This window comes from Triticum dicoccoides, chromosome 2A (genome assembly GCF_002162155.2).
Source record: "Triticum dicoccoides isolate Atlit2015 ecotype Zavitan chromosome 2A, WEW_v2.0, whole genome shotgun sequence".
Taxonomy (NCBI): domain Eukaryota; kingdom Viridiplantae; phylum Streptophyta; class Magnoliopsida; order Poales; family Poaceae; genus Triticum; species Triticum dicoccoides.
Window position 1 is genome coordinate 209,829,672 of NC_041382.1, and position 11,985 is coordinate 209,841,656.

Here is an 11,985-nt window from a genome sequence, read left to right on the forward strand (position 1 = left end):
CTACACACCATTTGTTACTTCTTGGAGAGTGGTGTCTCCTAGATTGGCTAGGTGTCACTTGGGAGCCTCCGACAAGATTGTGGAGTTGAACCAAGGAGTTTGTAAGGGCAAGGAGATCGCCTACTTCGTGAAGATCTACCGCTAGTGAGGCAAGTCCTGTGTGGGCGATGGCCATGGTGGGATAGACAAGGTTGCTTCTTCGTGGACCCTTGGTGGGTGGTTGCTTCTTCGTGGACCCTTCGTGGGTGGAGCCCTGTGTGGACTCGTGCAACCGTTGCCCTTGGGTGGAGCCCTGTGTGGACTCGCGCAACCGTTACCCTTCGTGGGTTGAAGTCTCCATCAACGTGGATGTAGGATAGCACCACCTATCCGAACCACGGGAAAAACATCCGTGTCTCCAATAGCGTTTGAATTCTCCAAACCCTTCCCTTTACATTCTCGCAAGTTGCATGCTTTACTTTCCGCTGCCTATATACTCTTTGCATGCTTGCTTGAATTATGTGATGATTGCTTGACTTGTCCTAAATTAGCTAAAATCTGCCAAGAACTAAAATTGGGAAAAGGTTAAGTTTTATTTGGTCAAGTAGTCTAATCACCCCCCTCTAGACATACTTTCGATCCTACAAGTGGTATCAGAGCTTTGGTCTCCATTTGCTTGATCTCCATAGCTTTTGGTGGTCATAGCCTTGGTTTCACAACCTAGGAGAGTATGGCGTCTAGCGAGGGAAATTATCACCGTAGAGGTCCTTACTTTGATGGTACTAATTTTGCTAGTTGGAAGCATAAAATGAAAATGCATATTCTTGGACATAACACCGCTGTTTGGGCTATTGTGTGTGTTGGTTTGCAAGGTGACTTCTTTGACGGGAGAGAACCAAACCGTGAAGCTACCGCGGATGAGTTGAAGATGTTGCAATACAATGCTCAAGCTTGTGACATTCTCTTCAACGGATTGTGCCCCGAAGAATTCAACAAAATCAGCCGTCTTGAGAATGCAAAGGAAATTTGGGACACTTTGATTGATATGCACGAAGGTACCGACTCCGTCAAGGAATCCAAGTTGGATGTACTTCAAAGCCAACTTGACAAGTTCAAGATGAAGGATGGTGAAGGTGTCGCTGAGATGTACTCTAGGCTTGCTCTCATCACAAATGAGATTGCCGGCTTAGGAAGTGAAGAGATGACCGATAAATTCATCATCAAGAAGATTCTAAGAGCCTTGGATGGAAAATATGATACCGTGTGCACATTGATCCAAATGATGCCAAATTACAAAGATCTCAAGCCAACGGAGGTGATTGGAAGAATTGTTGCTCATGAGATGTCACTTAAGGATAAAGAGAAACTTCACAACAAATCAAGTGGTGCCTATAAAGCCTCATGTGAAGCCCCTACATCATCAAGTGAGAAACAAGACTTCAATGAAGAATTGAGCTTAATGGTGAGGAACTTCAACAAGTTCTACAAGAGTAGAAGCAAAGATAGAAGCTCCAAGTCAAGGTCCTACAATGACAAAAGATCTTCTAGTCGAGAGCGAAACTGTTACAATTGTGGAAGACCCGGACACTATTCCAATGAGTGTACGGCTCCCTACAAGAGAAGAGAAGATTCTCCAAAAAGAAGAAGCAAAGGATCACCACCAAGAGAGAGAAGGAGTAGAGATGATCATTATGAATGAAGATACTCATGGAGAAGCAAGGATTCGGAAAGGAAGGAAAAATCATCAAGGAGCTACACAAGACGAAGACATCAAGCTCATGTTGGTGAATGGGTATCCGGCTCCGACTCCGACAGCCACTTCGAGAGAAGTTATCACTCCGACTCCGAAGATACTCAAGATGAAGGTGTTGCCGGTCTAGCACTTGTATTAACCAACTCCTACGACATATTTGACTCACCAAATGAGGGAATTGGAAGATGCTTCATGGCCAAAGGTCCTAAGGTAACACACCCCGAGTATGTTGATTTCAATAGTGATGAAGATGACTTGTTAGGTGATGATTTGCTTGTTGACAACTCTAGTGATGAATACTATGATGAAAGACAAATTAATCATGCTAATCAAGATAAAACGAATGACAATGATAAGGAGAAGATTGAGGCTCTAACTAAAGAACTAAAAACTCTTAAGTTAGCTCATGACACTATCTTCGAAGATCATCGAGAACTTTTAAGAGCTCATGAGAAATTACGCTTTGAAAAGCTCAATCTTGATCAAGAGCATGAGTTCTTAAAAGCAATCAATGATGATCTCCACAAGAAAAGTTCTTCTTACATTGCCAAGCGTTTGCTCTTATCCACTTACATGCCTCAAGTCAAGTCTAACAAGAAAGATTCTTCCTCTAGCAGTAACAATGATCATGTTAAATCCAATATTGTTGCTTCTAGTAGTTCTCTTGATTCCACTAATGATTCTCTTAGCCAAGTTACACTTGAGCAAGAAAATAGCTTATTGAAGGGAATTATAGAGAAAGGAGTGTACAAAAGCCTTGCCGGGAGTAAGCAATTCGAAGAAATTGTGCGCAAGCAAGGAATGCACCGGAAGAATCAAGGTGTTGGTTTTGAACGAAAGTTCAATGCCAATGGAGTTGAGTGGGAAGAAGATTAATACCCCAAGACAAAGTTTGTCCCTCAACAAGAGAAGTATACTTCTTTCAAGGGGACACAAGCTCAAGACGATCTTCCACCACAAGACTACAAGCAAAAAGGCAAGGACAAGCTTCAAGAGGAAATTGATGCATTTGAAGAAGCTCTGAAGACCTTAGTCAAGTGGATTCCCAAGACTACTTCAAGCTCCACTTCATCAAGTACGACTACAACTCCAAGGATTCCCATCAAGATGATGTGGATCCAAAAGAAGAAGAACTAGAGAGTTCTTGAGGGTGACTCCGCCAACATACTTCACTCTTATCATTTTGGCAAGAACAAGTGCAATCAACTTCCACATCTTGCACTAGTTCAAGGAGTCACAAACCCTCTTGTTGGTAAGACAAGGGACAAGGTAACCTAAAAGTTTTCATGGACATCATCTTTTGTGTGCATCACTCTATGTCTACGGATATCCTTGTTTGTTCCTTGTGGGACTAACCCATGTAGGTATTGAAAGTGCAATTCACTCAAATGGATAGCTCCAAGAGATCTACATCAACATTGAGCATCCACATCTTCAATATCTACATGAAGTCTTCATCGACAAAACCCAAGGTTAATTCATCCCTCTTAGGGGGGATATCACATCTAGGGGGAGCTTTACTCTAAGACTTGAGCTAAAGCAACTCTAAAGATGTGAACAAAACAATGCTTTATGTAAAAGTGGTAACCCCACTTGAGCTTAAACGATGAGTATGACCCATGATCAAGTGATCTCACTTGACTCCTAAGTCAATATACTCATATATAGATGACCTAGTCATCGCAAATTGCTTGATAGATGCTAGTATTGGTTGTGCATGTCTTGTCACATATTTCATTTGCCATCTTATTGTGTGAGCATGCTGGTTGCATATTTTACTCATTTGAGGACATCCACTTGTTGTTTTGATTGTTCGGCTTTATTTCTTTTTGCCAAGTGGATGGACAAGAATGCCTAAGAACCTCCTCAGCTATCTATGCTTTTCTCGTCTCAAACTCTATTCATGCTGCATCACAAAATTTGATCAAGTCAGATTCGAACCACTCTGTGTGAGGAGCGCTCGGAGTCCCTGATTCGTCATAGACTTAAACTTCCAAAATCTCTTTATGATTCTCGGTCTGACCGATACTCCACTTTCGGTCCTACCGAGATCATTAAGTTGATCTAGGTTTTCGATCTCGGTGCAACCGATTTGAACTTTTCGGTCACACCGAGTTTCAGTAACTGCACGCAGTTATGAATCTCGGTGCCACCGAGTCGTTCCACTCGGTCACACCGACAGGGTCGGGCTATATATAGTCACGGGAAAAATTTGGAAATTTCTCCGAACCCCTTCGCCTGCGCGATAGCCTGCTCTGCCCTCGAGGTCTCCGGATCGTCTTCTTGCCGCCAGCAGCCTCCAGTCGCTGGTATCCGTCGCCGTCAACGGGAATTCTGCCCCGCCGTTGCCGCCGTAGCAAGTCCCCGCCGAACTAGGGTATGGACTTGATCTCTGTGCTATTCCTCATTCTGATTCCTAGCACATTGTGATCATATTGATTCTTGCCACATTTGAGAAACTTCTATCTAGTCAAAACGCCCGTAGATTAGGGTTGATTCGAAAATTCTAGGTTTAGGTTTTCGCCGAAACCATCTCGGACCCACCGAGTTGAAAAACTCGGTCCCACCGATTTGGCTTATGCCATTGCACAAGTAAGACTCGGTCTGACCGAGAATTACTCATCGGTGTGACCGATTTTTGAAATCAGTGAAACCCTAGCAGTCTCGGTGCCACCAAACTGTGACTCGGTCCTACCGAGTTCACTAGTTTAGGTTCCAAAACTGCTTCGGTATCACCGATTTTGAAAATTGGTAGATCCGAGATGATTTCAGTAGGAAACTAAAACTAAGTTTTTGGATCATTCTTTTGCAAAAATCTCTGCATTTTGTGATGCTCATCCTTTCTACCTCATCTATAATCTATTCACAGGGTCAGCAGTCAGTTGCAGCATGTCTGATCAAAGTGATAGCCAAAATATGTCAGAGCAGCAAGTGGTGATGAGTGAGGGCACTAGTCCCTCCAGTTCATCTGATGAAGGCAGCAGGAGCACTCCTAGCAATTTGCCAAAGGCTGCCACGAGACAAAGGAAGAAGAACACTTCAGACTCTGAAGATGAGGACTATGTGGCAGAGGAAGAGGCCACTTCCAAGAGAATTGAGCCAGCTCAAGGCACTAAGCCAGGTCTGAAAATCAAAAGGCCAGCAGGCAGGCAGCCCATGTCAAAGGCTAGAGCCTCAACTAAGAAGCCCACTTCCCAAGAGCCAGTTGCAGCTGAGGGCAAGAAAAGGAAGGAAAGGGTGAAGAAGATTGTGGCTAGAGTGCTTGGCAGAGCTTCCATCATGGAAGAGGAAGAGGAAGAAGAGGCAGCTGCACCAGCGCCCAAGGCACCCAAGCTAATGGGTGATGCCATAAGGTCAGGGGCTACTGCATCTAAGCCCAAAGCTGCCTCCAAGCCAAAACCTAAGAGAAATACAAGGAGCATTCCTGCAGCTGAGAAGAACAAGGCCCCAGTGCCTGAGACTGTTGCTGAGGATGAGGAAGAAAATGTCCTAAGGAAGCTAAAGCCCAAGATCCCAGACCACAACGATGCTCATCCTGTGGCTGAGGACATGAATCTCAGAAGAGATTCAGGGCTGAGGAAATGGAGAGAAGCAGACCCATATGCTTCAAGGAGAAGGACTGCCATGGACTACAGGTTTCACACCAAGGAGCAACAGGATTTCTATGAGACTGTTTTGCTAGATAAGAAGCCAATTGTCTGTGACATGAGATGGGTTGACTGGAACTACATGAGGGAGAAGGAGGAACACTACCCAGGAGTATATGACAGCTTTCATGCTTGTGGAGTAGCTGACTTTGTTGGGCAGAAGCTCACAAAGTGGAACGAGGAACTGATCATGCAATTCTACTCCACGGCTCACTTTTATCCAGATGGGAGGATCACATGGATGTCTGAGGGTACAAGGTACCAATCCACATTTGCTGAGTGAGCACAGATCATAAATGCCCCAGAGGAGCAAGATGATGACTTAGATATCTATGCCAAGAAGAAGATGGATCACAACTCAATGTCAAATATGTACAAGGAGATCCCAAATGAAGCACTTGATACCTTCAAGTTTGGCTTTGTGCATTACCTTCTGTCAGGGCTCCCGACGATCAATTGGATACTAAGGCACACCTTATTGCCTAAGTATGGAGATCACAAGATGATCAGAGGCCATGCTATCAACTTGCTACATGTGTTTGATGTGCCTCAGAAGTTCAAGGTGATGAGCCTCATAGTGGAAACTATCAAGAGGACTGCAGCAGATTAGAAGAGGAGCTGCAGATATGCCCCTCAAATTCAGGAGCTCATCAACTCAAAGATGGGCACATGCATATATCTGTTGGACAAGGAACACCTGCCCATCCGTCCAGATTTCGAGGACAATCAAGTTGTCATGACTGAGAACGAGCCATCATCTGCCCAAGCATTTGCAAAGAAGGAGAAGGCAAGGAAGGAGAAAGCTGCCAAGATGCCTACCCAAGAGGAGGCATCTGAATACTTCTTGAATACCAAACAAGAGCAGCTCGGTTACTTGATTGCATCCACGCTGAGGATTGAGCAAAGTCTGGCCACTCTCACTCAGAATCAGCAGAGCCTAGAGAGAATCATGGAACAGAAGTTCTATGACTTGGATGTCAAGGTAACAGAAGTTCAGTCTGCAGTGGAGCAGCTCCAGGAGGACATGCAGGAGAGGAGAGGCAGGACTACCACTCATACCTTTGCCAGAGTGCCATGAGGCCCGAGGTCATCTGCCATGCCAGTTGCTGACACCAGAGCCACCACTTCAGCACCAGCTACAGCCTCAGTTCCACCAGCTCCAGCATCTACTTCTGCTCCAACTCCAGCGACTACTTCAGCATCTACCGAAGCCTTCGTCCTTGGAGTGATCCGGACTCCACCACCACCTGAAGATCAAGCCTGAGCGTCGATCTAGTGCTATGCATTTTCTAGGAACTTTTTGGTAACTTGTTGCCAAAGGGGGAGAAGATGTATAGATCATAGGCTTCGAGAGAGAGAGAGAGAGAGAGTGTTGCTTTTCTCTCTTGCTTTATTTGGTGGTTTTTCGAACTTGTCTGCTTTTGAGTGCTTGAGATACTACGTCATTATTTGTGAGACATTGATGATCATTTGTTTGATCATAAGCTACACTTAATGCTTGCTTAATGCTATTATCTTATCTTATGTGATCATTCATTACTCTTGGTGATGAGTGCATGTATTTCACTCTTATTATTTTAAGCGCTCCACCAAGATGTATGTGACATAGAAGAGTAACCCATGACTCTAACTCTTTGTGCATTTGCAGTCCAAAGCAAATTTTAAATATGCACAAATTTAGGGGGAGCTCTTACTTATCACATACTTCTCAAAGCGACGATATATTTCATGCTTATTATCATTTGTCGAAGCTTTGATCTATATGTTGTCATCAATTACCAAAAAGGGGGAGATTGAAAGTGCAACTATCCCTAGGTGGTTTTGGTAATTCATAACAACATATAGCTCATTGAGCTAATGCTATTCCAAGATGATTATTTCAGGAAAGCTCAATGATTGGCATGGCATGGATGTGAAAGTGGAACCCTCAAAATACTAAGGACAAAGGATTGGCTCAAGCTCAAAAGCTCAAGACTCTTCATTTTATATTTTAGTGATCCAAGATCACATTGAGTCTTTAGGAAAAGCCAATACTATTAAGGAAGGATGAGGAGTTGCTTAATGAGCCTCTTGCTTCATGTGCTTAGTGATATGCTCCAAAACCCTCAACTACTTTCCCATATCCACATATGACCTAAACCCTAAGCCAAACTCGGTCCTACCGATCCTTCCTATCCTGCGCCACCGAGTTTCACTTGACATTAGCCACTGCCAAACCCTAGCAATTCGGTTCTACCGATAAGGATCTCGGTCTCACCGAGATGGGGTTGCAAACTCTCTGTTTCCCTTTCGTAACTTTTCGGTCTTACCGAAAGAGCGAATCGGTCCCACCGAGATTGCAATGTAAACTCAGTGTTTCCCCTTTGTAACTTTTCGGTCTCACCGAGTTCCACTCGGTCTCACCGAAAGAGCAAATCGGTCCCACCGAGTTTGCCTGACCAACTCTATGGTTAGCTAATTACCAAATTTGGTCTCACCGAGTTTGTGTAATCGGTCTCACCGAGATTACGTTATGCCCAAACCCTAACTATATCGGTCCTACCGAGTTGCATGTCAGTCCCACCGAAAATCACTAACGGTCACTAGGTTTACATTTTCGGTCCGACCGAGCTTGTTGATTCGGTCCCACCGAGATTGGAAAACTGTGTAACGGTTGGATTTTGTGTGGAGGCTATATATACCCCTCCACCTCCTTCTCATTCGATGAGAGAGCCATCAGAACACACACACCATTCCAACTCATATGTTCTGAGAGAGAACCACCTACTCATGTGTTGAGATCAAGACATTCCATTCCTACCATATGAATCTTGATCTCTAGCCTTCCCAAGTTGCTTTCCACTAAAACCCTCTTTCCACCAAATCCAAATCCTATGAGAGAGAGTTGAGTGTTGGGGAGACTATCATTTGAAGCACAAGAGCAAGGAGTTCATTACCTACACACCATTTGTTACTTCTTGGAGAGTGGTGTCTCCTAGATTGGCTAGGTGTCACTTGGGAGCCTCCGACAAGATTGTGGAGTTGAACCAAGGAGTTTGTAAGGGCAAGGAGATCGCCTACTTCGTGAAGATCTACCGCTAGTGAGGCAAGTCCTGTGTGGGTGATGGCCATGGTGGGATAGACAAGGTTGCTTCTTCGTGGACCCTTTGTGGGTGGTTGCTTCTTCGTGGACCCTTCGTGGGTGGAGCCCTGTGTGGACTCGCGCAACCGTTACCCTTCGTGGGTTGAAGTCTCCATCAACGTGGATGTAGGATAGCACCACCTATCCAAACCACGGGAAAAACATCCGTGTCTCCAATAGCGTTTGAATTCTCCAAACCCTTCCCTTTACATTCTCGCAAGTTGCATGCTTTACTTTCCGCTGCCTATATACTCTTTGCATGCTTGCTTGAATTATGTGATGATTGCTTGACTTGTCCTAAATTAGCTAAAATCTGCCAAGAACTAAAATTGGGAAAAGGTTAAGTTTTATTTTGTCAAGTAGTCTAATCACCCCCCCTCTAGACATACTTTTGATCCTATAGTAACTACTTCTTCATCTCCTCCATGACCTCCATCTCCTTGCGTGTCTCCTCCGCCATCTTCTTCATTCTGTCCATGACGCGGGATTTCTCGGCGCGAGCCTTTATCATCTGTTCCACGGTCGCATTACGTACCTTGATAGCAGCCGGGTGCTCGATGCGAAGCTTCGCCAACTCCTCCTTCTGTTCCATGACGAGGGCCCGCAGCATCTTCATCGAGGAACTACTATTCTCATGCAGCTTCTTCTAGCCGGCGTTCTTCTCCTTCAACAGGTCGATCTCGTGGCAGAGCTTCGCCTTGTCCTCCATAAGTCGCAGGATTTCGCTGGTCGCCTTCTTCTCCGAGGCAATGCTCTTCTTCAGCAGCATCACCAAGCCGGCGGTCAACTCCCCCTGCTGATTGAGCTCAGCGGGCATGTCGTAGAGGCTCTCCCTCAACAACTACATCAAGCCTTGGATGAACTCCTTCTGCTTATTGAGGTGCTTATTGAGCTGATCGGGCATGCCGTCGAGGGATAACGACTCCAGCTCCGCCGGCTTGGCATGTTCGCCTCCGCGGCTAGGGCGCTCCTGGGAGCCATTGCCTGCACATGAGAGATCTTTTGAGGTCTCTGTGTGGCGGCAAGCCCTCTCTTTTTTTTCCGCAGCCTTGGTTGCCGCTCCCTTGTTACGAGTAGTTCTCGACCTAGAGCTCTGCTCACCGGCCATGGCAACGACGGACGAAGAAGAAGCACTTATGAGGAGGAAAGGTAGAGTAATTTTCGGTTAGGTAGTTCCCCTTTTTATAACCTAAGTACTAGCACTAGTACTAATACCTGCATAGTGGGAACACGTTCAGGTTTGGTACGTACTAGTAGGTGTGAGCAGGCTTTCGAATGTGATGGGAACAAGGTAAAGATTAATTGATGGTTTTGATTTCGAGGCCCGAAACGGCTCCCGGTGAGTTTAGCGGAACATAAATTTCAAGTACTACACTGCTCAAATGCGTAAATATTATATTACTATCAAAAATTGGCACAAAATATGAAGGAGACCAATGGAAGTACTACTAGCAACCCACGATTTAACTACTCACATGCGCGCAGTGGAGTAATAATGTCTTTCTTCCGCCCTCACGTCCACTCAATTTGCATGCGCTGTATTAATTGACCATCAATGAAGTGAACGACTTTGCACGCGTCAAATTATCACATGGGGTGGATCTTGGTACAAAATTGTGTCCGCCCGTGTACCCGCATGTGCGTGCGAGGGAATGAGTGCGTGCGTGGCGTGCGTGCACATCTTTGCTTCATGCATGTACCGCCAGTATGGCTCAGGGAGGACGAGTACATTCTTCTGGAACCAGTAACACGTCACTATGATCGCGACAACGCTTCCACATGTGCCACGTGGCTTCATGAACTATAAGAGAGACACTGTGTAGCATGCCATTGGTATTCTAATTTACGTGTTTTGCACATACTCAAAGTACTAGTAAGGTACACGCGCATTGCACGCATTAGATTTTGCAACCAAATTATGAATAAATACCACACTATAGCATGTAATCTCTAACTCATATATGCCTGATGTAGCCCTTCATTTAATTCTTATAGTTCATCTCATTCAAAATCAATTAGTTTTCATAAAAAAAGCTAAGAACGTGGGAATAGGAAAACCATGGGATTATAGTGGAATGTCGTCTTGAATCCTACAGGATTGTACGAGTGTTTGATTGTGCATAGAAAAACGCATAATTCTTTCAAAGAGGTTTGAGTGGATGGGATGTTTCCTATGAAATCTAGTGCAAATGAATCATATGGAAAAATTCCAATGGTTTACAATCCTACGAATCAAACAACCAAGATAGGAAAATTTCCTAATGATTAGAATCCTCCAAAATTCCTTTGAGCATCCTTTCAATCAAAGAAGCCCTTAATCTATTTTATGATTTATGGAATTGTGCGTTGTAAAGCATAAAGTAAAAACAAATAATGGCAATTCAACTAGAAAAAAAAGTTTGGGCAGTTATGATACGGAAGATTCTAGAGCAAAAGAGAACCACGGTTGTTTTGAGGTTTGTGCATTATGCTTAAGTTCAACCATGGAGTCCGCTAGATTGTACATGTGGCAAAATCCGGTGGGGGGCTAGAAGATGGTGCGAGGGGCCGAGTGGAGGGAGACTATGAAGTAATGCACAAGTGCGAGATCGATATTTAGAGAGAGGGGGCGAACACGTGCGCTGTTGCGCGCAGTGGCGGAGCCATGAAAAATAAATGATCTAGGGGGCCAAGCATTGCTAATCCTTTACAAGGAGGGTCAATTCATGAACTTAAACCATTTTTAGCAGCAATTGTCTAATGATCACATTCTTATTAGCCTCGATATATAGTGATGTTAGGGGGGAGGGGGCAGGGCCCTTACTGCCCCCTGTCTTCGCCATTGTGCACGCGTCTGAGAGATGAAGCGGAAGGCATGGATGATGAGAGGGGGACGTTGGATATATAATTAATGTGGGTGTATTAGCTATATATGTTAATCATATATAGAGAGGTATAGATTGATCGATGTGGACGTGGGAAAGAGGGTGAGACCTCACTGGATATATCGATTGATCGGTTTGTGTGGAAAACTATGAAAGACCTAGCTATATACACACATACATAGAGGAACATCGATCGTTGCGCATGCACGCGTGAGAGGTAAAGAATGCCCGATATGATGGAGAGGGGATGTGTGTGGGTGTGTGCCTTCACGGGAGACTGACCTGAAGAAAAAGATTGCATGCGTGCGATGGATAATGCCGACTGGTAGTGTGTGTGCATGCATGCACGAGAGAAAGTTAGTGGTATAATTATAAAGAGAAGACTACTCTGTGGGTGTAAAAGAATAGGTGAGGTCATAATCAATGTAAAGTTGAATTCAAATATTTGAATAAGAGATCCTGATGTTTGAAACCCATGCATGCATGAATATAACGGAGATCTGCGCGGTGTGGTTTGGAAACGAGCATGTTGTAATGTATACACATTGAACAAGGTCAGACTGATTTGAATTTGAGATACCGATGGCAGACATCATTTGGCCACATCGCATCCATGCATGT